Here is an 18,651-nt window from a genome sequence, read left to right as displayed (position 1 = left end):
GCCGAAACCGTCCGACCGCCACCTCCCAGCGAGCCAGGCGCTGAAAGGCCTGCAAGACCCAAGATGGGAGTGCGTGAGGAGAGAGGGAGGAGCCCTCCTAAGCTCGGGGCCCCTCCGCCTCGCCAGCGGCGAGCCCGAAAAGAAATTTGTCCGGTCGCGGAGGGCGCCGCCCGCCGAAAGAGAAAGAAGCGGAGCCGCCAAGGGCCGTGTCAGGGGTGGGATTCGAACCCACGCCTCCGGGGGAGACTGCGACCTGAACGCAGCGCCTTGGACCGCTCGGCCACCCTAACGCCCTGGCCTCCCTGGCGGGGCAGCGCTAAGGCGCACCGCAACCAGAGCCCCCTGGCGGCAGCGGCGGCAAGAAAAGCCCCACGCCGCGAGACCCAGGCGCCCGGCGGAACTTCCGCCGGCCTGTCAGGGGTGGGATTCGAACCCACGTCTCCGGGGGGAGACTGCGACCTTAACGCAGCGCCTTAGACCGCTCGGCCACCCTGACACGAAAGGGCAAGGCTCACGTCCCTTTGCTGCCGGCGCCCGTGGCAGTGTCACGGGCCGCCCCCGGGGACGGGCTCTGGCTTCCGCCGACCCCGGGGCCAGCAGGCCGGCCTGCTTTCCCACTGAGGCCCCGGGGGCGGGGCGGGGCGGGGCGGGGCGGGGCGGGGCGAAACGAAATCCGCCGCTACTCCCCAGCACACCCTTCCCCCCCCGAAAAAAAAACAAATAAGCAAAGGAAGAGCCCACGCACCTCAGCCGCCACCAGCAGGCTGCCAGGAGTGGGATTTGAACCCACGCCTCCGGAGGAGACTGCGGCCTAAACGCAGCGCCTTGGACCGCTCGGCCATCCTGACAGAGCTGCCCAGCGCTGCTCTCGGGAGCCACGCAAAGAAAACACGCAGCGGCGACGCAGGTGGCGCCCGGGCGCTGCTGGGCGGGTCCCCTTTTGCGGGGTTTTGCTTTGCTTTCTTCGTCAAAACACCCCGTCTGCCGTGAAAGACAAGGTGGTACAAAGCCACTCATAAAGCGGAGACCGAAAAAACACAGCCAAAAGCACGCGCCAGCAGGGGACTGGCTGGGAGCGGGCGCGAAGGCCAGCGCCCTGCTGCCGGAACGAGGCGGCAGTGCCAGCTGCTTCGAGGCGCGTCCGTTCGCGTGACATTTTCTCCCGGGAAAGCGGCCTGCATCGCCCCGTGCTACACAGAGCTCCGCACGGACCGAGACGAAGGAGGGGGGCGGGGCCCGGGGAGCTTGCTGCTGCGAGGGAATTCGCTGCAGTGGCCGAAACCGTCCGACCGCCACCTCCCAGCGAGCCAGGCGCTGAAAGGCCTGCAAGACCCAAGATGGGAGTGCGTGAGGAGAGAGGGAGGAGCCCTCCTAAGCTCGGGGCCCCTCCGCCTCGCCAGCGGCGAGCCCGAAAAGAAATTTGTCTGGTCGCGGAGGGCGCCGCCCGCCGAAAGAGAAAGAAGCGGAGCCGCCAAGGGCCGTGTCAGGGGTGGGATTCGAACCCACGCCTCCGGGGGAGACTGCGACCTAAACGCAGCGCCTTGGACCGCTCGGCCACCCTGACGCCCTGGCCTCCCTGGCGGGGCAGCGCTAAGGCGCACCGCAACCAGAGCCCCCTGGCGGCAGCGGCGGCAAGAAAAGCCCCACGCCGCGAGACCCAGGCGCCCGGCGGAACTTCCGCCGGCCTGTCAGGGGTGGGATTCGAACCCACGTCTCCGGGGGGAGACTGCGACCTTAACGCAGCGCCTTAGACCGCTCGGCCACCCTGACACGAAAGGGCAAGGCTCACGTCCCTTTGCTGCCGGCGCCCGTGGCAGTGTCACGGGCCGCCCCCGGGGACGGGCTCTGGCTTCCGCCGACCCCGGGGCCAGCAGGCCGGCCTGCTTTCCCACTGAGGCCCCGGGGGCGGGGCGGGGCGAAACGAAATCCGCCGCTACTCCCCAGCACACCCTCCCCCCCCGAAAAAAAAACAAATAAGCAAAGGAAGAGCCCACGCACCTCAGCCCCCACCAGCAGGCTGCCAGGAGTGGGATTTGAACCCACGCCTCCGGAGGAGACTGCGGTCTAAACGCAGCGCCTTGGACCGCTCGGCCATCCTGACAGAGCTGCCCAGCGCTGCTCTCGGGAGCCACGCAAAGAAAACACGCAGCGGCGACGCAGGTGGCGCCCGGGCGCTGCTGGGCGGGTCCCCTTTTGCGGGGTTTTGCTTTGCTTTCTTCGTCAAAACACCCCGTCTGCCGTGAAAGACAAGGTGGTACAAAGCCACTCATAAAGCGGAGACCGAAAAAACACAGCCAAAAGCACGCGCCAGCAGGGGACTGGCTGGGAGCGGGCGCGAAGGCCAGCGCCCTGCTGCCGGAACGAGGCGGCAGTGCCAGCTGCTTCGAGGCGCGTCCGTTCGCGTGACATTTTCTCCCGGGAAAGCGGCCTGCATCGCCCCGTGCTACACAGAGCTCCGCACGGACCGAGACGAAGGAGGGGGGCGGGGCCCGGGGAGCTTGCTGCTGCGAGGGAATTCGCTGCAGTGGCCGAAACCGTCCGACCGCCACCTCCCAGCGAGCCAGGCGCTGAAAGGCCTGCAAGACCCAAGATGGGAGTGCGTGAGGAGAGAGGGAGGAGCCCTCCTAAGCTCGGGGCCCCTCCGCCTCGCCAGCGGCGAGCCCGAAAAGAAATTTGTCCGGTCGCGGAGGGCGCCGCCCGCCGAAAGAGAAAGAAGCGGAGCCGCCAAGGGCCGTGTCAGGGGTGGGATTCGAACCCACGCCTCCGGGGGAGACTGCGACCTGAACGCAGCGCCTTGGACCGCTCGGCCACCCTGACGCCCTGGCCTCCCTGGCGGGGCAGCGCTAAGGCGCACCGCAACCAGAGCCCCCTGGCGGCAGCGGCGGCAAGAAAAGCCCCACGCCGCGAGACCCAGGCGCCCGGCGGAACTTCCGCCGGCCTGTCAGGGGTGGGATTCGAACCCACGTCTCCGGGGGGAGACTGCGACCTTAACGCAGCGCCTTAGACCGCTCGGCCACCCTGACACGAAAGGGCAAGGCTCACGTCCCTTTGCTGCCGGCGCCCGTGGCAGTGTCACGGGCCGCCCCCGGGGACGGGCTCTGGCTTCCGCCGACCCCGGGGCCAGCAGGCTGGCCTGCTTTCCCACTGAGGCCCCGGGGGCGGGGCGGGGCGGGGCGGGGCGGGGCGAAACGAAATCCGCCGCTACTCCCCAGCACACCCTCCCCCCCCCGAAAAAAAAACAAATAAGCAAAGGAAGAGCCCACGCACCTCAGCCCCCACCAGCAGGCTGCCAGGAGTGGGATTTGAACCCACGCCTCCGGAGGAGACTGCAGCCTAAACGCAGCGCCTTGGACCGCTCGGCCATCCTGACAGAGCTGCCCAGCGCTGCTCTCGGGAGCCACGCAAAGAAAACACGCAGCGGCGACGCAGGTGGCGCCCGGGCGCTGCTGGGCGGGTCCCCTTTTGCGGGGTTTTGCTTTGCTTTCTTCGTCAAAACACCCCGTCTGCCGTGAAAGACAAGGTGGTACAAAGCCACTCATAAAGCGGAGACCGAAAAAACACAGCCAAAAGCACGCGCCAGCAGGGGACTGGCTGGGAGCGGGCGCGAAGGCCAGCGCCCTGCTGCCGGAACGAGGCGGCAGTGCCAGCTGCTTCGAGGCGCGTCCGTTCGCGTGACATTTTCTCCCGGGAAAGCGGCCTGCATCGCCCCGTGCTACACAGAGCTCCGCACGGACCGAGACGAAGGAGGGGGGCGGGGCCCGGGGAGCTTGCTGCTGCGAGGGAATTCGCTGCAGTGGCCGAAACCGTCCGACCGCCACCTCCCAGCGAGCCAGGCGCTGAAAGGCCTGCAAGACCCAAGATGGGAGTGCGTGAGGAGAGAGGGAGGAGCCCTCCTAAGCTCGGGGCCCCTCCGCCTCGCCAGCGGCGAGCCCGAAAAGAAATTTGTCCGGTCGCGGAGGGCGCCGCCCGCCGAAAGAGAAAGAAGCGGAGCCGCCAAGGGCCGTGTCAGGGGTGGGATTCGAACCCACGCCTCCGGGGGAGACTGCGACCTGAACGCAGCGCCTTGGACCGCTCGGCCACCCTGACGCCCTGGCCTCCCTGGCGGGGCAGCGCTAAGGCGCACCGCAACCAGAGCCCCCTGGCGGCAGCGGCGGCAAGAAAAGCCCCACGCCGCGAGACCCAGGCGCAACTTCCGCCGGCCTGTCAGGGGTGGGATTCGAACCCACATCTCCGGGGGGAGACTGCGACCTTAACGCAGCGCCTTAGACCGCTCGGCCACCCTGACACGAAAGGGCAAGGCTCACGTCCCTTTGCTGCCGGCGCCCGTGGCAGTGTCACGGGCCGCCCCCGGGGACGGGCTCTGGCTTCCGCCGACCCCGGGGCCAGCAGGCCGGCCTGCTTTCCCACTGAGGCCCCGGGGGCGGGGCGGGGCGAAACGAAATCCGCCGCTACTCCCCAGCACACCCTCCCCCCCCGAAAAAAAAACAAATAAGCAAAGGAAGAGCCCACGCACCTCAGCCCCCACCAGCAGGCTGCCAGGAGTGGGATTTGAACCCACGCCTCCGGAGGAGACTGCGGCCTAAACGCAGCGCCTTGGACCGCTCGGCCATCCTGACAGAGCTGCCCAGCGCTGCTCTCGGGAGCCACGCAAAGAAAACACGCAGCGGCGACGCAGGTGGCGCCCGGGCGCTGCTGGGCGGGTCCCCTTTTGCGGGGTTTTGCTTTGCTTTCTTCGTCAAAACACCCCGTCTGCCGTGAAAGACAAGGTGGTACAAAGCCACTCATAAAGCGGAGACCGAAAAAACACAGCCAAAAGCACGCGCCAGCAGGGGACTGGCTGGGAGCGGGCGCGAAGGCCAGCGCCCTGCTGCCGGAACGAGGCGGCAGTGCCAGCTGCTTCGAGGCGCGTCCGTTCGCGTGACATTTTCTCCCGGGAAAGCGGCCTGCATCGCCCCGTGCTACACAGAGCTCCGCACGGACCGAGACGAAGGAGGGGGGCGGGGCCCGGGGAGCTTGCTGCTGCGAGGGAATTCGCTGCAGTGGCCGAAACCGTCCGACCGCCACCTCCCAGCGAGCCAGGCGCTGAAAGGCCTGCAAGACCCAAGATGGGAGTGCGTGAGGAGAGAGGGAGGAGCCCTCCTAAGCTCGGGGCCCCTCCGCCTCGCCAGCGGCGAGCCCGAAAAGAAATTTGTCCGGTCGCGGAGGGCGCCGCCCGCCGAAAGAGAAAGAAGCGGAGCCGCCAAGGGCCGTGTCAGGGGTGGGATTCGAACCCACGCCTCCGGGGGAGACTGCGACCTGAACGCAGCGCCTTGGACCGCTCGGCCACCCTGACGCCCTGGCCTCCCTGGCGGGGCAGCGCTAAGGCGCACCGCAACCAGAGCCCCCTGGCGGCAGCGGCGGCAAGAAAAGCCCCACGCCGCGAGACCCAGGCGCCCGGCGGAACTTCCGCCGGCCTGTCAGGGGTGGGATTCGAACCCACGTCTCCGGGGGGAGACTGCGACCTTAACGCAGCGCCTTAGACCGCTCGGCCACCCTGACACGAAAGGGCAAGGCTCACGTCCCTTTGCTGCCGGCGCCCGTGGCAGTGTCACGGGCCGCCCCCGGGGACGGGCTCTGGCTTCCGCCGACCCCGGGGCCAGCAGGCCGGCCTGCTTTCCCACTGAGGCCCCGGGGGCGGGGCGGGGCGAAACGAAATCCACCGCTACTCCCCAGCACACCCTCCCCCCCCCGAAAAAAAAACAAATAAGCAAAGGAAGAGCCCATGCACCTCAGCCCCCACCAGCAGGCTGCCAGGAGTGGGATTTGAACCCACGCCTCCGGAGGAGACTGCGGCCTAAACGCAGCGCCTTGGACCGCTCGGCCATCCTGACAGAGCTGCCCAGCGCTGCTCTCGGGAGCCACGCAAAGAAAACACGCAGCGGCGACGCAGGTGGCGCCCGGGCGCTGCTGGGCGGGTCCCCTTTTGCGGGGTTTTGCTTTGCTTTCTTCGTCAAAACACCCCGTCTGCCGTGAAAGACAAGGTGGTACAAAGCCACTCATAAAGCGGAGACCGAAAAAACACAGCCAAAAGCACGCGCCAGCAGGGGACTGGCTGGGAGCGGGCGCGAAGGCCAGCGCCCTGCTGCCGGAACGAGGCGGCAGTGCCAGCTGCTTCGAGGCGCGTCCGTTCGCGTGACATTTTCTCCCGGGAAAGCGGCCTGCATCGCCCCGTGCTACACAGAGCTCCGCACGGACCGAGACGAAGGAGGGGGGCGGGGCCCGGGGAGCTTGCTGCTGCGAGGGAATTCGCTGCAGTGGCCGAAACCGTCCGACCGCCACCTCCCAGCGAGCCAGGCGCTGAAAGGCCTGCAAGACCCAAGATGGGAGTGCGTGAGGAGAGAGGGAGGAGCCCTCCTAAGCTCGGGGCCCCTCCGCCTCGCCAGCGGCGAGCCCGAAAAGAAATTTGTCCGGTCGCGGAGGGCGCCGCCCGCCGAAAGAGAAAGAAGCGGAGCCGCCAAGGGCCGTGTCAGGGGTGGGATTCGAACCCACGCCTCCGGGGGAGACTGCGACCTGAACGCAGCGCCTTGGACCGCTCGGCCACCCTGATGCCCTGGCCTCCCTGGCGGGGCAGCGCTAAGGCGCACCGCAACCAGAGCCCCCTGGCGGCAGCGGCGGCAAGAAAAGCCCCACGCCGCGAGACCCAGGCGCCCGGCGGAACTTCCGCCGGCCTGTCAGGGGTGGGATTCGAACCCACGTCTCCGGGGGGAGACTGCGACCTTAACGCAGCGCCTTAGACCGCTCGGCCACCCTGACACGAAAGGGCAAGGCTCACGTCCCTTTGCTGCCGGCGCCCGTGGCAGTGTCACGGGCCGCCCCCGGGGACGGGCTCTGGCTTCCGCCGACCCCGGGGCCAGCAGGCCGGCCTGCTTTCCCACTGAGGCCCCGGGGGCGGGGCGGGGCGGGGCGGGGCGGGGCGAAATCCACCGCTACTCCCCAGCACACCCTCCCCCCCCCGAAAAAAAAACAAATAAGCAAAGGAAGAGCCCACGCACCTCAGCCCCCACCAGCAGGCTGCCAGGAGTGGGATTTGAACCCACGCCTCCGGAGGAGACTGCGGCCTAAACGCAGCGCCTTGGACCGCTCGGCCATCCTGACAGAGCTGCCCAGCGCTGCTCTCGGGAGCCACGCAAAGAAAACACGCAGCGGCGACGCAGGTGGCGCCCGGGCGCTGCTGGGCGGGTCCCCTTTTGCGGGGTTTTGCTTTGCTTTCTTCGTCAAAACACCCCGTCTGCCGTGAAAGACAAGGTGGTACAAAGCCACTCATAAAGCGGAGACCGAAAAAACACAGCCAAAAGCACGCGCCAGCAGGGGACTGGCTGGGAGCGGGCGCGAAGGCCAGCGCCCTGCTGCCGGAACGAGGCGGCAGTGCCAGCTGCTTCGAGGCGCGTCCGTTCGCGTGACATTTTCTCCCGGGAAAGCGGCCTGCATCGCCCCGTGCTACACAGAGCTCCGCACGGACCGAGACGAAGGAGGGGGGCGGGGCCCGGGGAGCTTGCTGCTGCGAGGGAATTCGCTGCAGTGGCCGAAACCGTCCGACCGCCACCTCCCAGCGAGCCAGGCGCTGAAAGGCCTGCAAGACCCAAGATGGGAGTGCGTGAGGAGAGAGGGAGGAGCCCTCCTAAGCTCGGGGCCCCTCCGCCTCGCCAGCGGCGAGCCCGAAAAGAAATTTGTCCGGTCGCGGAGGGCGCCGCCCGCCGAAAGAGAAAGAAGCGGAGCCGCCAAGGGCCGTGTCAGGGGTGGGATTCGAACCCACGCCTCCGGGGGAGACTGCGACCTGAACGCAGCGCCTTGGACCGCTCGGCCACCCTGACGCCCTGGCCTCCCTGGCGGGGCAGCGCTAAGGCGCACCGCAACCAGAGCCCCCTGGCGGCAGCGGCGGCAAGAAAAGCCCCACGCCGCGAGACCCAGGCGCCCGGCGGAACTTCCGCCGGCCTGTCAGGGGTGGGATTCGAACCCACGTCTCCGGGGGGAGACTGCGACCTTAACGCAGCGCCTTAGACCGCTCGGCCACCCTGACACGAAAGGGCAAGGCTCACGTCCCTTTGCTGCCGGCGCCCGTGGCAGTGTCACGGGCCGCCCCCGGGGACGGGCTCTGGCTTCCGCCGACCCCGGGGCCAGCAGGCCGGCCTGCTTTCCCACTGAGGCCCCGGGGGCGGGGCGGGGCGGGGCGGGGCGAAACGAAATCCGCCGCTACTCCCCAGCACACCCTCCCCCCCCGAAAAAAAAACAAATAAGCAAAGGAAGAGCCCACGCACCTCAGCCCCCACCAGCAGGCTGCCAGGAGTGGGATTTGAACCCACGCCTCCGGAGGAGACTGCGGCCTAAACGCAGCGCCTTGGACCGCTCGGCCATCCTGACAGAGCTGCCCAGCGCTGCTCTCGGGAGCCTGTAGCCAGACACAAAATCCCCATCTTGTTTTTCCACGAGCCCCATCTTGTTTCCCCCCCCCCCCCCCCCCCCCAGAGAGCAAGAGAAAGGCAGTCAGCCTTTGATGCCCTGGGAACACAGGTTTGCTGCCTGTCCCTGACTCTACCATAAACAGAAACCAGACAGTAAATGGGCTAGCTGACGACCCGGGGCCTCCCGTCGCCCTGATGGCTTGTACCAGTAATTGACACGCCTGCACTGTCCCAGAGAGGAATCTTCGCCCATCACATACCAGAGGTGCCCATTGTCTGCATTTTCCCAGGTGTAAATTATGCTTTGCACCCTTCGTGGGAAACTTGGCATTCAAAGCCATTTTTCCTAATTGGCCACTTGAAACCAGGAAGAAGCCTACATGACCCAAGGGGTATAAAAAGAGGTTCAGCAGCCCACCTCATTTGAGCTCCAATCATCTATACCTGCTGGCAGGTATTGATTGTCTCCCGAGGTCTGTGGGACGCCCAACCTCGCCCTACTTCTTCCCGAGGGATTGAGAGAAAGACGCTGGCCACGCCAAGTCTGGAACGCAGGGGTGAGAATATATACCTGCTATGTGTATTTTGCATGCATTTAATAAGAGCTCAGAGAACCAAAAAGGTTTCATGGTACCTGTAAGTGACTTATTAGTGTAATTTCTGTCCTGTCCTTTGTAGTGGCTGTGTTATCTGTAACACAGCAGTAGCATTTAACAACTAAGTTTACCCTGTAACAATAAATAGTAACTGTTTAAGCTTTAACCTGACTCCTTCAGTTGCTGTAACAGAACCAAGCACAATTTAAAAAGAACTTCAGCCGGTCATAAGGGACTCACTGCCCTGACCGTCGGCTGACAGAATTGGCGTAGTCGGCAGGATTGTGCTACTGGTTCACATACAGCAACATGAAGCCTGTCATGATAGACATGGATTTAGTGGTATAGAGAAAGGGTTTGCCCAGGAAGGTTGGGGCAACCCAAAATGGGATAGAGAAATGTTAGAAAAGGATTGGGGAAATCCTGAGGAGTTGTGGGTGCACTTCTGTAAGTATAGAACTGTGTGCAAGCTAAAGAATGGGACAAAGCCTGAGTCTGTGGAAAGGAGCCACTTTCCATTTAGCAAGGAAAACAGGATCAGGCCCAGGCAAGCAGGCAGAAAAGGAAAACAGGATCAGGCCCAGACAAGAGGGCAGGTAACAGATAAGATTGAAAGCCTTGTGGTAGAACTGAGAAAAAGGCTGTAAGTACTGGAAATCTAAATCCTTAAACATACTTACAAGTGTAATATCTGAAACAAGGCCAGTTTTTATTTTAGAGATAAGAAAGTGTTTTAAGAAAAGAGAAAACACAGAGAATTTAAACTCTGCAGAGAATGGAGAGAATTGAGCAGTTGTGCAAATGCTAAAATGGTGTAGATAGAAAATTGTGGTTTCTTTGCAGCCATTCTGAAGGAAAAATGGGCCCTTTTTCCAAAGGAATGTCTGTAAATAATCCAGGCAAATCTGACTCAAATTCGTACATTTGATTATAGATACTGCTAAAAGAATTCTAAAGGGAGGGGGTTCTATTGGAACTTAACTACCCCCAATGAATAAAAAGGGAATGTAATTGTTGTACAGCTATGTAGAAATAGTGTAAGAAAGGTTCAGAGAGAATGTATGTGTATCTGTGTGTAGATATATATATATATAGTGTAAATAATATGAAGTTTTCAAGGTCCAGTAATCTTGTTTGTAGGTTTAAAACAAATTGGTTTGGTAAGACCATTTTAGTCCAAGTTGTTTAATGAAGGTACAGGAAAACTGTAAGCATAAAGAAAGAGTTACACTATATGCAAAGTTTAATGTGGCTAAGTAGTGTTGTAAACAAAGATTGCACATTTTCCTGTAAACTATAGAATGAGTAAAAACTGCAAACAGACTAAAATGCTGTGAGAGCTCCAGGAGCCACAACAGGTTGTGATTTCCTTTGTGGTGTAAATACCCTAGCTGGCAGCACAAAGAAGCTTTGCAGGTAATAGCTAAGTTTGATTAGCAAACTACCTAATATCAGAAAGTTCAAATTGTAGCCCTCCAGAAAGAAAGAAAGAAATAGGAGGTTGGGTATACTAGGAAAAGTTTAAATGTAAGCAGTCTTTTAAGAAGGCAGAGAGAAGACTGAGAAATTGGCATTTGTAAAAGATGTTACCCCTTTTAAACAAAATCTTGCAAAGCTTTGGGCATAGCCCTTGGTCTGATCAAGTGTTAATTGCTATCCATACAATTTCAGACCTAGAAGACAAATTGACTAACTTTGTGGATATGTAAACCCTCAACTTCAAAGGAGAGGGAAACAGCTGCAGCTTTTGTCTTCTATGGAAAACCTGTAATGAGGTGTTCTTCAAAACTGACTGAATAAGAATGCAAACATGAAACTGGAAAAATGTAAAAGCCTCTGCTGCAAAAGTGGAGAGGTAGAAATGCATGTCCCTCAGTACCCAGACAGAGCTAGATTCCCTTAAGGATGGGTGCTGAGAGTTAAAGCAACTCTCAGATTTATTTATTTTTTGTTTTTCTTCCCTCAGGAATATGTTTAAGAAAAGAACCAGGAGGTATGAGGCTTAGTGAACAAGCTCACCCTCCTTACCAAATTAATAGTAGACAAACCTGTGTCATTGGAAAAAGTCATTTAGCAGGAATTAGGATGGACCATAAGAAGGAAAAAGCATGTAAAAAAAAAGGGGAAGGCAAAAGGTTTGGAGCCCTATGGGCAGAGTTGAAGGAATAAGGAAAGTAGAGCAGACATTGGAAAGTTACTAGGAATGAAAAACATTTTCTTTGAAAGGACAAAGCAAGTGATTTGAGGGAATGTGAAGATAAAAGGTGGACTCCATGGGAGTGTGGAAGGGATTAAGCAATGGTAGTAATATGTGAAGGGAAATCTTGTTTTAAAAATGATACCTTGTTTCTTTGCAGCCTCTTCATTAAGCACTGTGCAAATCATGTAGGCAAAGAAACAATCAAATGTAAACATTTTGTCTATGGACACCTTTGTTAAATCTGCAAAGGAAAATTAAGGATTCTACTGAAACTTAATTGGTTAACTGCATAAAGGAATGAGCTATATATATTGTAACTCTATTTTGTGAATTTCAAATTAAATAGTTTTATTTTGTTTTGGATAATGTCCTCTTGCTTAAAATTGCAAACAGACAAGGCACAAATTGGTTAGTGCTTCTGTTGGGCATTCAACTTTTAAGGACATTTAACTTTCTAGAAACCAAATTATTAGTTTAGAAATTCAAGCTTTGAAACTTAACTGTTTTTTTTTCAAGGCTGACTTGATAACACTTTTGGCTTCAAAGGAAAGTGGACAGAGAAGGCTGCTGCTGTCTCAGCAGACTTACACTAACTCCTGTGTTATATAGGCTGGAGCCACCCAGTGGATAACTAACTGGGAAATAGAAGGAAAACCTGTTTGGAGATTGGAATATTGGAAATGGATATACCAGTATTCAACCCAAAATGCCTTAAGCATAGGTCATGTGGCAGCTCACCAAAAGAATAACACCCTGACTGCATAGCTAAATAACCTAGCAGATGCAGCAGTACACATTTTTGCTGCCCAGGTGGATTGGGAACGCCTGTACATTTGGCTACATGAAACCTTGGGACACACAGCGAGCGATAAGCTGGTGTGGCAGGCACATGCCAGGGGGTGGCCTATCACCCACAAACAAGCCAGAGATCTGGTACAAGCTTGCACCCTATGTGCTGAACTCAGGAAACATAACAGAAAGGCAATGATTTGCCAGGCTAAGAGATGGAAAAATACTATGGGCAACCTGGCAAGTAGTTTATATTGGTACACTACCCACCAGTAAGCAAGGGTGGAAGTATGTTTTAACTGGAGTGGAAATTGTTTCAGGAATTGGTTTTGCTTACTCAACCCCAGTGGCAACAGGGTTGTTTACAGTCATGGGACTAAACGGCTTAATAGCCCTTGTCCCAACACCCCAGTTTGGAAACACAAACCCATGTACTGCACTCCTATAAGGGAAAAGGAGTCTGGACCACTGCAGATGCTGGGCTAACACCAATAACTATTACTGAGGCTTGGATTGTATCCAAGACCGGCAAACCTTATGTTTTCTTACAGGAAACTGAGGCAATAGCCCTGAACAGTGCTCTAGTGGGATGGATCCCTCCCAATGCTGGTGTGAATCTGGGAAACCACCATGAACTTTTTGTATATATATACCGCTTGCTGTTGTGCTTGCAACCACTGTTGTTAGTTACAGACTATTGAAATGAAACATGGTACTCCAACTCGCCATGGTCTTCTTCCTCATCCCAACTGCTACTGCTGTACCAGAACACCTTACTTGACTCCTCTACTGGACTGGGAATCGAGTTTGTCCCTCTCAGCCCAAATGACTGGTGAAACAAAGTGACATCTTCCGATGGGGACCGGTATGGTTCGATGACAGCGACTACCGCAATCCTCTAAATAACTCTGGGGGGAGGTCAAGAGGGGAGGCAAGGGAAGTGGCAACAAACGGTATGGGATAAGACATGCTGTAACTAAAAATGTAAAGCCTCATGGCTAGATTGGCTAGCCCAACACCTAGGACTTTCGTTAACTCCATTCCTTCACTCTATTGTAAATACTATATTAACCATTTTACTTGTTGTAATTGCTTACTGCATGCTTCTATGTATTGTTAGGCGTTTTGTGTACACTGCTGCCTCCTCTGCACAAATCTGGTATATGGCGTTGGGAAGCGATCCCAATCAATCCCTTGATCCAAATTATCTGATCAGACCCTGCTGATAGGGCGATTTTAGCTTCCTCCAAGGAGGGCAAAGGGTGCTGGCATCACCGCCATCTTGCGTTCTGGGACATAGTGAGGCGTGTCAAGGGGGTGGAATGTAGCCAGACACAAAATCCCCATCTTGTTTTTCCACGAGCCCCATCTTGTTTCCCCCCCCCCCCCCCAGAGAGCAAGAGAAAGGCAGTCAGCCTTTGATGCCCTGGGAACACAGGTTTGCTGCCTGTCCCTGACTCTACCATAAACAGAAACCAGACAGTAAATGGGCTAGCTGACGACCCGGGGCCTCCCGTCGCCCTGATGGCTTGTACCAGTAATTGACACGCCTGCACTGTCCCAGAGAGGAATCTTCGCCCATCACATACCAGAGGTGCCCATTGTCTGCATTTTCCCAGGTGTAAATTATGCTTTGCACCCTTCGTGGGAAACTTGGCATTCAAAGCCATTTTTCCTAATTGGCCACTTGAAACCAGGAAGAAGCCTACATGACCCAAGGGGTATAAAAAGAGGTTCAGCAGCCCACCTCATTTGAGCTCCAATCATCTATACCTGCTGGCAGGTATTGATTGTCTCCCGAGGTCTGTGGGACGCCCAACCTCGCCCTACTTCTTCCCGAGGGATTGAGAGAAAGACGCTGGCCACGCCAAGTCTGGAACGCAGGGGTGAGAATATATACCTGCTATGTGTATTTTGCATGCATTTAATAAGAGCTCAGAGAACCAAAAAGGTTTCATGGTACCTGTAAGTGACTTATTAGTGTAATTTCTGTCCTGTCCTTTGTAGTGGCTGTGTTATCTGTAACACAGCAGTAGCATTTAACAACTAAGTTTACCCTGTAACAAAAAATAGTAACTGTTTAAGCTTTAACCTGACTCCTTCAGTTGCTGTAACAGAACCAAGCACAATTTAAAAAGAACTTCAGCCGGTCATAAGGGACTCACTGCCCTGACCGTCGGCTGACAGAGCCACGCAAAGAAAACACGCAGCGGCGACGCAGGTGGCGCCCGGGCGCTGCTGGGCGGGTCCCCTTTTGCGGGGTTTTGCTTTGCTTTCTTCGTCAAAACACCCCGTCTGCCGTGAAAGACAAGGTGGTACAAAGCCACTCATAAAGCGGAGACCGAAAAAACACAGCCAAAAGCACGCGCCAGCAGGGGACTGGCTGGGAGCGGGCGCGAAGGCCAGCGCCCTGCTGCCGGAACGAGGCGGCAGTGCCAGCTGCTTCGAGGCGCGTCCGTTCGCGTGACATTTTCTCCCGGGAAAGCGGCCTGCATCGCCCCGTGCTACACAGAGCTCCGCACGGACCGAGACGAAGGAGGGGGGCGGGGCCCGGGGAGCTTGCTGCTGCGAGGGAATTCGCTGCAGTGGCCGAAACCATCCGACCGCCACCTCCCAGCGAGCCAGGCGCTGAAAGGCCTGCAAGACCCAAGATGGGAGTGCGTGAGGAGAGAGGGAGGAGCCCTCCTAAGCTCGGGGCCCCTCCGCCTCGCCAGCGGCGAGCCCGAAAAGAAATTTGTCCGGTCGCGGAGGGCGCCGCCCGCCGAAAGAGAAAGAAGCGGAGCCGCCAAGGGCCGTGTCAGGGGTGGGATTCGAACCCACGCCTCCGGGGGAGACTGCGACCTGAACGCAGCGCCTTGGACTGCTCGGCCACCCTGACGCCCTGGCCTCCCTGGCGGGGCAGCGCTAAGGTGCACCGCAACCAGAGCCCCCTGGCGGCAGCGGCGGCAAGAAAAGCCCCACGCCGCGAGACCCAGGCGCCCGGCGGAACTTCCGCCGGCCTGTCAGGGGTGGGATTCGAACCCACGTCTCCGGGGGGAGACTGCGACCTTAACGCAGCGCCTTAGACCGCTCGGCCACCCTGACACGAAAGGGCAAGGCTCACGTCCCTTTGCTGCCGGCGCCCGTGGCAGTGTCACGGGCCGCCCCCGGGGACGGGCTCTGGCTTCCGCCGACCCCGGGGCCAGCAGGCCGGCCTGCTTTCCCACTGAGGCCCCGGGGGCGGGGCGGGGCGGGGCGGGGCGGGGCGAAACGAAATCCGCCGCTACTCCCCAGCACACCCTCCCCCCCCGAAAAAAAAACAAATAAGCAAAGGAAGAGCCCACGCACCTCAGCCGCCACCAGCAGGCTGCCAGGAGTGGGATTTGAACCCACGCCTCCGGAGGAGACTGCGGCCTAAACGCAGCGCCTTGGACCGCTCGGCCATCCTGACAGAGCTGCCCAGCGCTGCTCTCGGGAGCCACGCAAAGAAAACACGCAGCGGCGACGCAGGTGGCGCCCGGGCGCTGCTGGGCGGGTCCCCTTTTGCGGGGTTTTGCTTTGCTTTCTTCGTCAAAACACCCCGTCTGCCGTGAAAGACAAGGTGGTACAAAGCCACTCATAAAGCGGAGACCGAAAAAACACAGCCAAAAGCACGCGCCAGCAGGGGACTGGCTGGGAGCGGGCGCGAAGGCCAGCGCCCTGCTGCCGGAACGAGGCGGCAGTGCCAGCTGCTTCGAGGCGCGTCCGTTCGCGTGACATTTTCTCCCGGGAAAGCGGCCTGCATCGCCCCGTGCTACACAGAGCTCCGCACGGACCGAGACGAAGGAGGGGGGCGGGGCCCGGGGAGCTTGCTGCTGCGAGGGAATTCGCTGCAGTGGCCGAAACCGTCCGACCGCCACCTCCCAGCGAGCCAGGCGCTGAAAGGCCTGCAAGACCCAAGATGGGAGTGCGTGAGGAGAGAGGGAGGAGCCCTCCTAAGCTCGGGGCCCCTCCGCCTCGCCAGCGGCGAGCCCGAAAAGAAATTTGTCCGGTCGCGGAGGGCGCCGCCCGCCGAAAGAGAAAGAAGCGGAGGCGCCAAGTGCCGTGTCAGGGGTGGGATTCGAACCCACGCCTCCGGGGGAGACTGCGACCTGAACACAGCGCCTTGGACTGCTCGGCCACCCTGACGCCCTGGCCTCCCTGGCGGGGCAGCGCTAAGGCGCACCGCAACCAGAGCCCCCTGGCGGCAGCGGCGGCAAGAAAAGCCCCACGCCGCGAGACCCAGGCGCCCGGCGGAACTTCCGCCGGCCTGTCAGGGGTGGGATTCGAACCCACGTCTCCGGGGGGAGACTGCGACCTTAACGCAGCGCCTTAGACCGCTCGGCCACCCTGACACGAAAGGGCAAGGCTCACGTCCCTTTGCTGCCGGCGCCCGTGGCAGTGTCACGGGCCGCCCCCGGGGACGGGCTCTGGCTTCCGCCGACCCCGGGGCCAGCAGGCCGGCCTGCTTTCCCACTGAGGCCCCGGGGGCGGGGCGGGGCGGGGCGGGGCGGGGCGGGGCGAAACGAAATCCGCCGCTACTCCCCAGCACACCCTCCCCCCCCGAAAAAAAAACAAATAAGCAAAGGAAGAGCCCACGCACCTCAGCCGCCACCAGCAGGCTGCCAGGAGTGGGATTTGAACCCACGCCTCCGGAGGAGACTGCGGCCTAAACGCAGCGCCTTGGACCGCTCGGCCATCCTGACAGAGCTGCCCAGCGCTGCTCTCGGGAGCCACGCAAAGAAAACACGCAGCGGCGACGCAGGTGGCGCCCGGGCGCTGCTGGGCGGGTCCCCTTTTGCGGGGTTTTGCTTTGCTTTCTTCGTCAAAACACCCCGTCTGCCGTGAAAGACAAGGTGGTACAAAGCCACTCATAAAGCGGAGACCGAAAAAACACAGCCAAAAGCACGCACCAGCAGGGGACTGGCTGGGAGCGGGCGCGAAGGCCAGCGCCCTGCTGCCGGAACGAGGCGGCAGTGCCAGCTGCTTCGAGGCGCGTCCGTTCGCGTGACATTTTCTCCCGGGAAAGCGGCCTGCATCGCCCCGTGCTACACAGAGCTCCGCACGGACCGAGACGAAGGAGGGGGGCGGGGCCCGGGGAGCTTGCTGCTGCGAGGGAATTCGCTGCAGTGGCCGAAACCGTCCGACCGCCACCTCCCAGCGAGCCAGGCGCTGAAAGGCCTGCAAGACCCAAGATGGGAGTGCGTGAGGAGAGAGGGAGGAGCCCTCCTAAGCTCGGGGCCCCTCCGCCTCGCCAGCGGCGAGCCCGAAAAGAAATTTGTCCGGTTGCGGAGGGCGCCGCCCGCCGAAAGAGAAAGAAGCGGAGCCGCCAAGGGCCGTGTCAGGGGTGGGATTCGAACCCACGCCTCCGGGGGAGACTGCGACCTGAACGCAGCGCCTTGGACCGCTCGGCCACCCTGACGCCCTGGCCTCCCTGGCGGGGCAGCGCTAAGGCGCACCGCAACCAGAGCCCCCTGGCGGCAGCGGCGGCAAGAAAAGCCCCACGCCGCGAGACCCAGGCGCCCGGCGGAACTTCCGCCGGCCTGTCAGGGGTGGGATTCGAACCCACGTCTCCGGGGGGAGACTGCGACCTTAACGCAGCGCCTTAGACCGCTCGGCCACCCTGACACGAAAGGGCAAGGCTCACGTCCCTTTGCTGCCGGCGCCCGTGGCAGTGTCACGGGCCGCCCCCGGGGACGGGCTCTGGCTTCCGCCGACCCCGGGGCCAGCAGGCCGGCCTGCTTTCCCACTGAGGCCCCGGGGGCGGGGCGGGGCGAAACGAAATCCGCCGCTACTCCCCAGCACACCCTCCCCCCCCGAAAAAAAAACAAATAAGCAAAGGAAGAGCCCACGCACCTCAGCCCCCACCAGCAGGCTGCCAGGAGTGGGATTTGAACCCACGCCTCCGGAGGAGACTGCGGCCTAAACGCAGCGCCTTGGACCGCTCGGCCATCCTGACAGAGCTGCCCAGCGCTGCTCTCGGGAGCCACGCAAAGAAAACACGCAGCGGCGACGCAGGTGGCGCCCGGGCGCTGCTGGGCGGGTCCCCTTTTGCGGGGTTTTGCTTTGCTTTCTTCGTCAAAACACCCCGTCTGCCGTGAAAGACAAGGTGGTACAAAGCCACTCATAAAGCGGAGACCGAAAAAACACAGCCAAAAGCACGCGCCAGCAGGGGACTGGCTGGGAGCGGGCGCGAAGGCCAGCGCCCTGCTGCCGGAACGAGGCGGCAGTGCCAGCTGCTTCGAGGCGCGTCCGTTCGCGTGACATTTTCTCCCGGGAAAGCGGCCTGCATCGCCCCGTGCTACACAGAGCTCCGCACGGACCGAGACGAAGGAGGGGGGCGGGGCCCGGGGAGCTTGCTGCTGCGAGGGAATTCGCTGCAGTGGCCGAAACCGTCCGACCGCCACCTCCCAGCGAGCCAGGCGCTGAAAGGCCTGCAAGACCCAAGATGGGAGTGCGTGAGGAGAGAGGGAGGAGCCCTCCTAAGCTCGGGGCCCCTCCGCCTCGCCAGCGGCGAGCCCGAAAAGAAATTTGTCCGGTCGCGGAGGGCGCCGCCCGCCGAAAGAGAAAGAAGCGGAGCCGCCAAGGGCCGTGATTCGAACCCACGCCTCCGGGGGAGACTGCGACCTGA

General features: G+C 60.3%; 30 non-coding genes across 30 annotated transcripts; all 30 read right to left on the bottom strand.

Moving 5' to 3' along the window:
* Positions 1-207: 207 nt before the first annotated feature.
* TRNAL-CAG (transfer RNA leucine (anticodon CAG)) lies at positions 208-290 on the bottom strand. Its single transcript has one exon. It is a non-coding gene; the product is annotated as a tRNA-Leu (tRNA).
* Positions 291-412: 122 nt separating this feature from the next.
* Positions 413-496, bottom strand: TRNAL-AAG (transfer RNA leucine (anticodon AAG)). The gene has a single exon. It is a non-coding gene; the product is annotated as a tRNA-Leu (tRNA).
* Positions 497-765: 269 nt separating this feature from the next.
* On the bottom strand, positions 766-848 carry TRNAL-UAG (transfer RNA leucine (anticodon UAG)). Its single transcript has one exon. It is a non-coding gene; the product is annotated as a tRNA-Leu (tRNA).
* A 633-nt stretch (positions 849-1,481) lies between these two features.
* TRNAL-UAG (transfer RNA leucine (anticodon UAG)) lies at positions 1,482-1,564 on the bottom strand. Its single transcript has one exon. It is a non-coding gene; the product is annotated as a tRNA-Leu (tRNA).
* Positions 1,565-1,686: 122 nt separating this feature from the next.
* Positions 1,687-1,770, bottom strand: TRNAL-AAG (transfer RNA leucine (anticodon AAG)). The gene has a single exon. It is a non-coding gene; the product is annotated as a tRNA-Leu (tRNA).
* A 248-nt stretch (positions 1,771-2,018) lies between these two features.
* TRNAL-UAG (transfer RNA leucine (anticodon UAG)) lies at positions 2,019-2,101 on the bottom strand. Its single transcript has one exon. It is a non-coding gene; the product is annotated as a tRNA-Leu (tRNA).
* A 633-nt stretch (positions 2,102-2,734) lies between these two features.
* Positions 2,735-2,817, bottom strand: TRNAL-CAG (transfer RNA leucine (anticodon CAG)). Its single transcript has one exon. It is a non-coding gene; the product is annotated as a tRNA-Leu (tRNA).
* Positions 2,818-2,939: 122 nt separating this feature from the next.
* On the bottom strand, positions 2,940-3,023 carry TRNAL-AAG (transfer RNA leucine (anticodon AAG)). Its single transcript has one exon. It is a non-coding gene; the product is annotated as a tRNA-Leu (tRNA).
* A 264-nt stretch (positions 3,024-3,287) lies between these two features.
* Positions 3,288-3,370, bottom strand: TRNAL-UAG (transfer RNA leucine (anticodon UAG)). The gene has a single exon. It is a non-coding gene; the product is annotated as a tRNA-Leu (tRNA).
* A 633-nt stretch (positions 3,371-4,003) lies between these two features.
* On the bottom strand, positions 4,004-4,086 carry TRNAL-CAG (transfer RNA leucine (anticodon CAG)). The gene has a single exon. It is a non-coding gene; the product is annotated as a tRNA-Leu (tRNA).
* Positions 4,087-4,201: 115 nt separating this feature from the next.
* On the bottom strand, positions 4,202-4,285 carry TRNAL-AAG (transfer RNA leucine (anticodon AAG)). Its single transcript has one exon. It is a non-coding gene; the product is annotated as a tRNA-Leu (tRNA).
* Positions 4,286-4,533: 248 nt separating this feature from the next.
* On the bottom strand, positions 4,534-4,616 carry TRNAL-UAG (transfer RNA leucine (anticodon UAG)). Its single transcript has one exon. It is a non-coding gene; the product is annotated as a tRNA-Leu (tRNA).
* A 633-nt stretch (positions 4,617-5,249) lies between these two features.
* TRNAL-CAG (transfer RNA leucine (anticodon CAG)) lies at positions 5,250-5,332 on the bottom strand. Its single transcript has one exon. It is a non-coding gene; the product is annotated as a tRNA-Leu (tRNA).
* Positions 5,333-5,454: 122 nt separating this feature from the next.
* TRNAL-AAG (transfer RNA leucine (anticodon AAG)) lies at positions 5,455-5,538 on the bottom strand. Its single transcript has one exon. It is a non-coding gene; the product is annotated as a tRNA-Leu (tRNA).
* Positions 5,539-5,787: 249 nt separating this feature from the next.
* On the bottom strand, positions 5,788-5,870 carry TRNAL-UAG (transfer RNA leucine (anticodon UAG)). The gene has a single exon. It is a non-coding gene; the product is annotated as a tRNA-Leu (tRNA).
* A 633-nt stretch (positions 5,871-6,503) lies between these two features.
* Positions 6,504-6,586, bottom strand: TRNAL-CAG (transfer RNA leucine (anticodon CAG)). Its single transcript has one exon. It is a non-coding gene; the product is annotated as a tRNA-Leu (tRNA).
* Positions 6,587-6,708: 122 nt separating this feature from the next.
* On the bottom strand, positions 6,709-6,792 carry TRNAL-AAG (transfer RNA leucine (anticodon AAG)). Its single transcript has one exon. It is a non-coding gene; the product is annotated as a tRNA-Leu (tRNA).
* A 259-nt stretch (positions 6,793-7,051) lies between these two features.
* On the bottom strand, positions 7,052-7,134 carry TRNAL-UAG (transfer RNA leucine (anticodon UAG)). The gene has a single exon. It is a non-coding gene; the product is annotated as a tRNA-Leu (tRNA).
* A 633-nt stretch (positions 7,135-7,767) lies between these two features.
* Positions 7,768-7,850, bottom strand: TRNAL-CAG (transfer RNA leucine (anticodon CAG)). The gene has a single exon. It is a non-coding gene; the product is annotated as a tRNA-Leu (tRNA).
* Positions 7,851-7,972: 122 nt separating this feature from the next.
* Positions 7,973-8,056, bottom strand: TRNAL-AAG (transfer RNA leucine (anticodon AAG)). The gene has a single exon. It is a non-coding gene; the product is annotated as a tRNA-Leu (tRNA).
* A 258-nt stretch (positions 8,057-8,314) lies between these two features.
* On the bottom strand, positions 8,315-8,397 carry TRNAL-UAG (transfer RNA leucine (anticodon UAG)). The gene has a single exon. It is a non-coding gene; the product is annotated as a tRNA-Leu (tRNA).
* A 6,421-nt stretch (positions 8,398-14,818) lies between these two features.
* Positions 14,819-14,901, bottom strand: TRNAL-CAG (transfer RNA leucine (anticodon CAG)). The gene has a single exon. It is a non-coding gene; the product is annotated as a tRNA-Leu (tRNA).
* Positions 14,902-15,023: 122 nt separating this feature from the next.
* On the bottom strand, positions 15,024-15,107 carry TRNAL-AAG (transfer RNA leucine (anticodon AAG)). Its single transcript has one exon. It is a non-coding gene; the product is annotated as a tRNA-Leu (tRNA).
* A 263-nt stretch (positions 15,108-15,370) lies between these two features.
* TRNAL-UAG (transfer RNA leucine (anticodon UAG)) lies at positions 15,371-15,453 on the bottom strand. Its single transcript has one exon. It is a non-coding gene; the product is annotated as a tRNA-Leu (tRNA).
* Positions 15,454-16,086: 633 nt separating this feature from the next.
* TRNAL-CAG (transfer RNA leucine (anticodon CAG)) lies at positions 16,087-16,169 on the bottom strand. Its single transcript has one exon. It is a non-coding gene; the product is annotated as a tRNA-Leu (tRNA).
* Positions 16,170-16,291: 122 nt separating this feature from the next.
* On the bottom strand, positions 16,292-16,375 carry TRNAL-AAG (transfer RNA leucine (anticodon AAG)). Its single transcript has one exon. It is a non-coding gene; the product is annotated as a tRNA-Leu (tRNA).
* Positions 16,376-16,643: 268 nt separating this feature from the next.
* Positions 16,644-16,726, bottom strand: TRNAL-UAG (transfer RNA leucine (anticodon UAG)). The gene has a single exon. It is a non-coding gene; the product is annotated as a tRNA-Leu (tRNA).
* Positions 16,727-17,359: 633 nt separating this feature from the next.
* On the bottom strand, positions 17,360-17,442 carry TRNAL-CAG (transfer RNA leucine (anticodon CAG)). Its single transcript has one exon. It is a non-coding gene; the product is annotated as a tRNA-Leu (tRNA).
* Positions 17,443-17,564: 122 nt separating this feature from the next.
* On the bottom strand, positions 17,565-17,648 carry TRNAL-AAG (transfer RNA leucine (anticodon AAG)). The gene has a single exon. It is a non-coding gene; the product is annotated as a tRNA-Leu (tRNA).
* Positions 17,649-17,896: 248 nt separating this feature from the next.
* Positions 17,897-17,979, bottom strand: TRNAL-UAG (transfer RNA leucine (anticodon UAG)). Its single transcript has one exon. It is a non-coding gene; the product is annotated as a tRNA-Leu (tRNA).
* Between the last annotated feature and the right edge of the window lie 672 nt (positions 17,980-18,651).

The sequence above is a fragment of the Pelodiscus sinensis genome, chromosome 3 (assembly GCF_049634645.1).
Source record: "Pelodiscus sinensis isolate JC-2024 chromosome 3, ASM4963464v1, whole genome shotgun sequence".
Taxonomy (NCBI): Eukaryota; Metazoa; Chordata; order Testudines; family Trionychidae; genus Pelodiscus; species Pelodiscus sinensis.
This window is presented reverse-complemented; position numbering and strand designations above follow the sequence as displayed.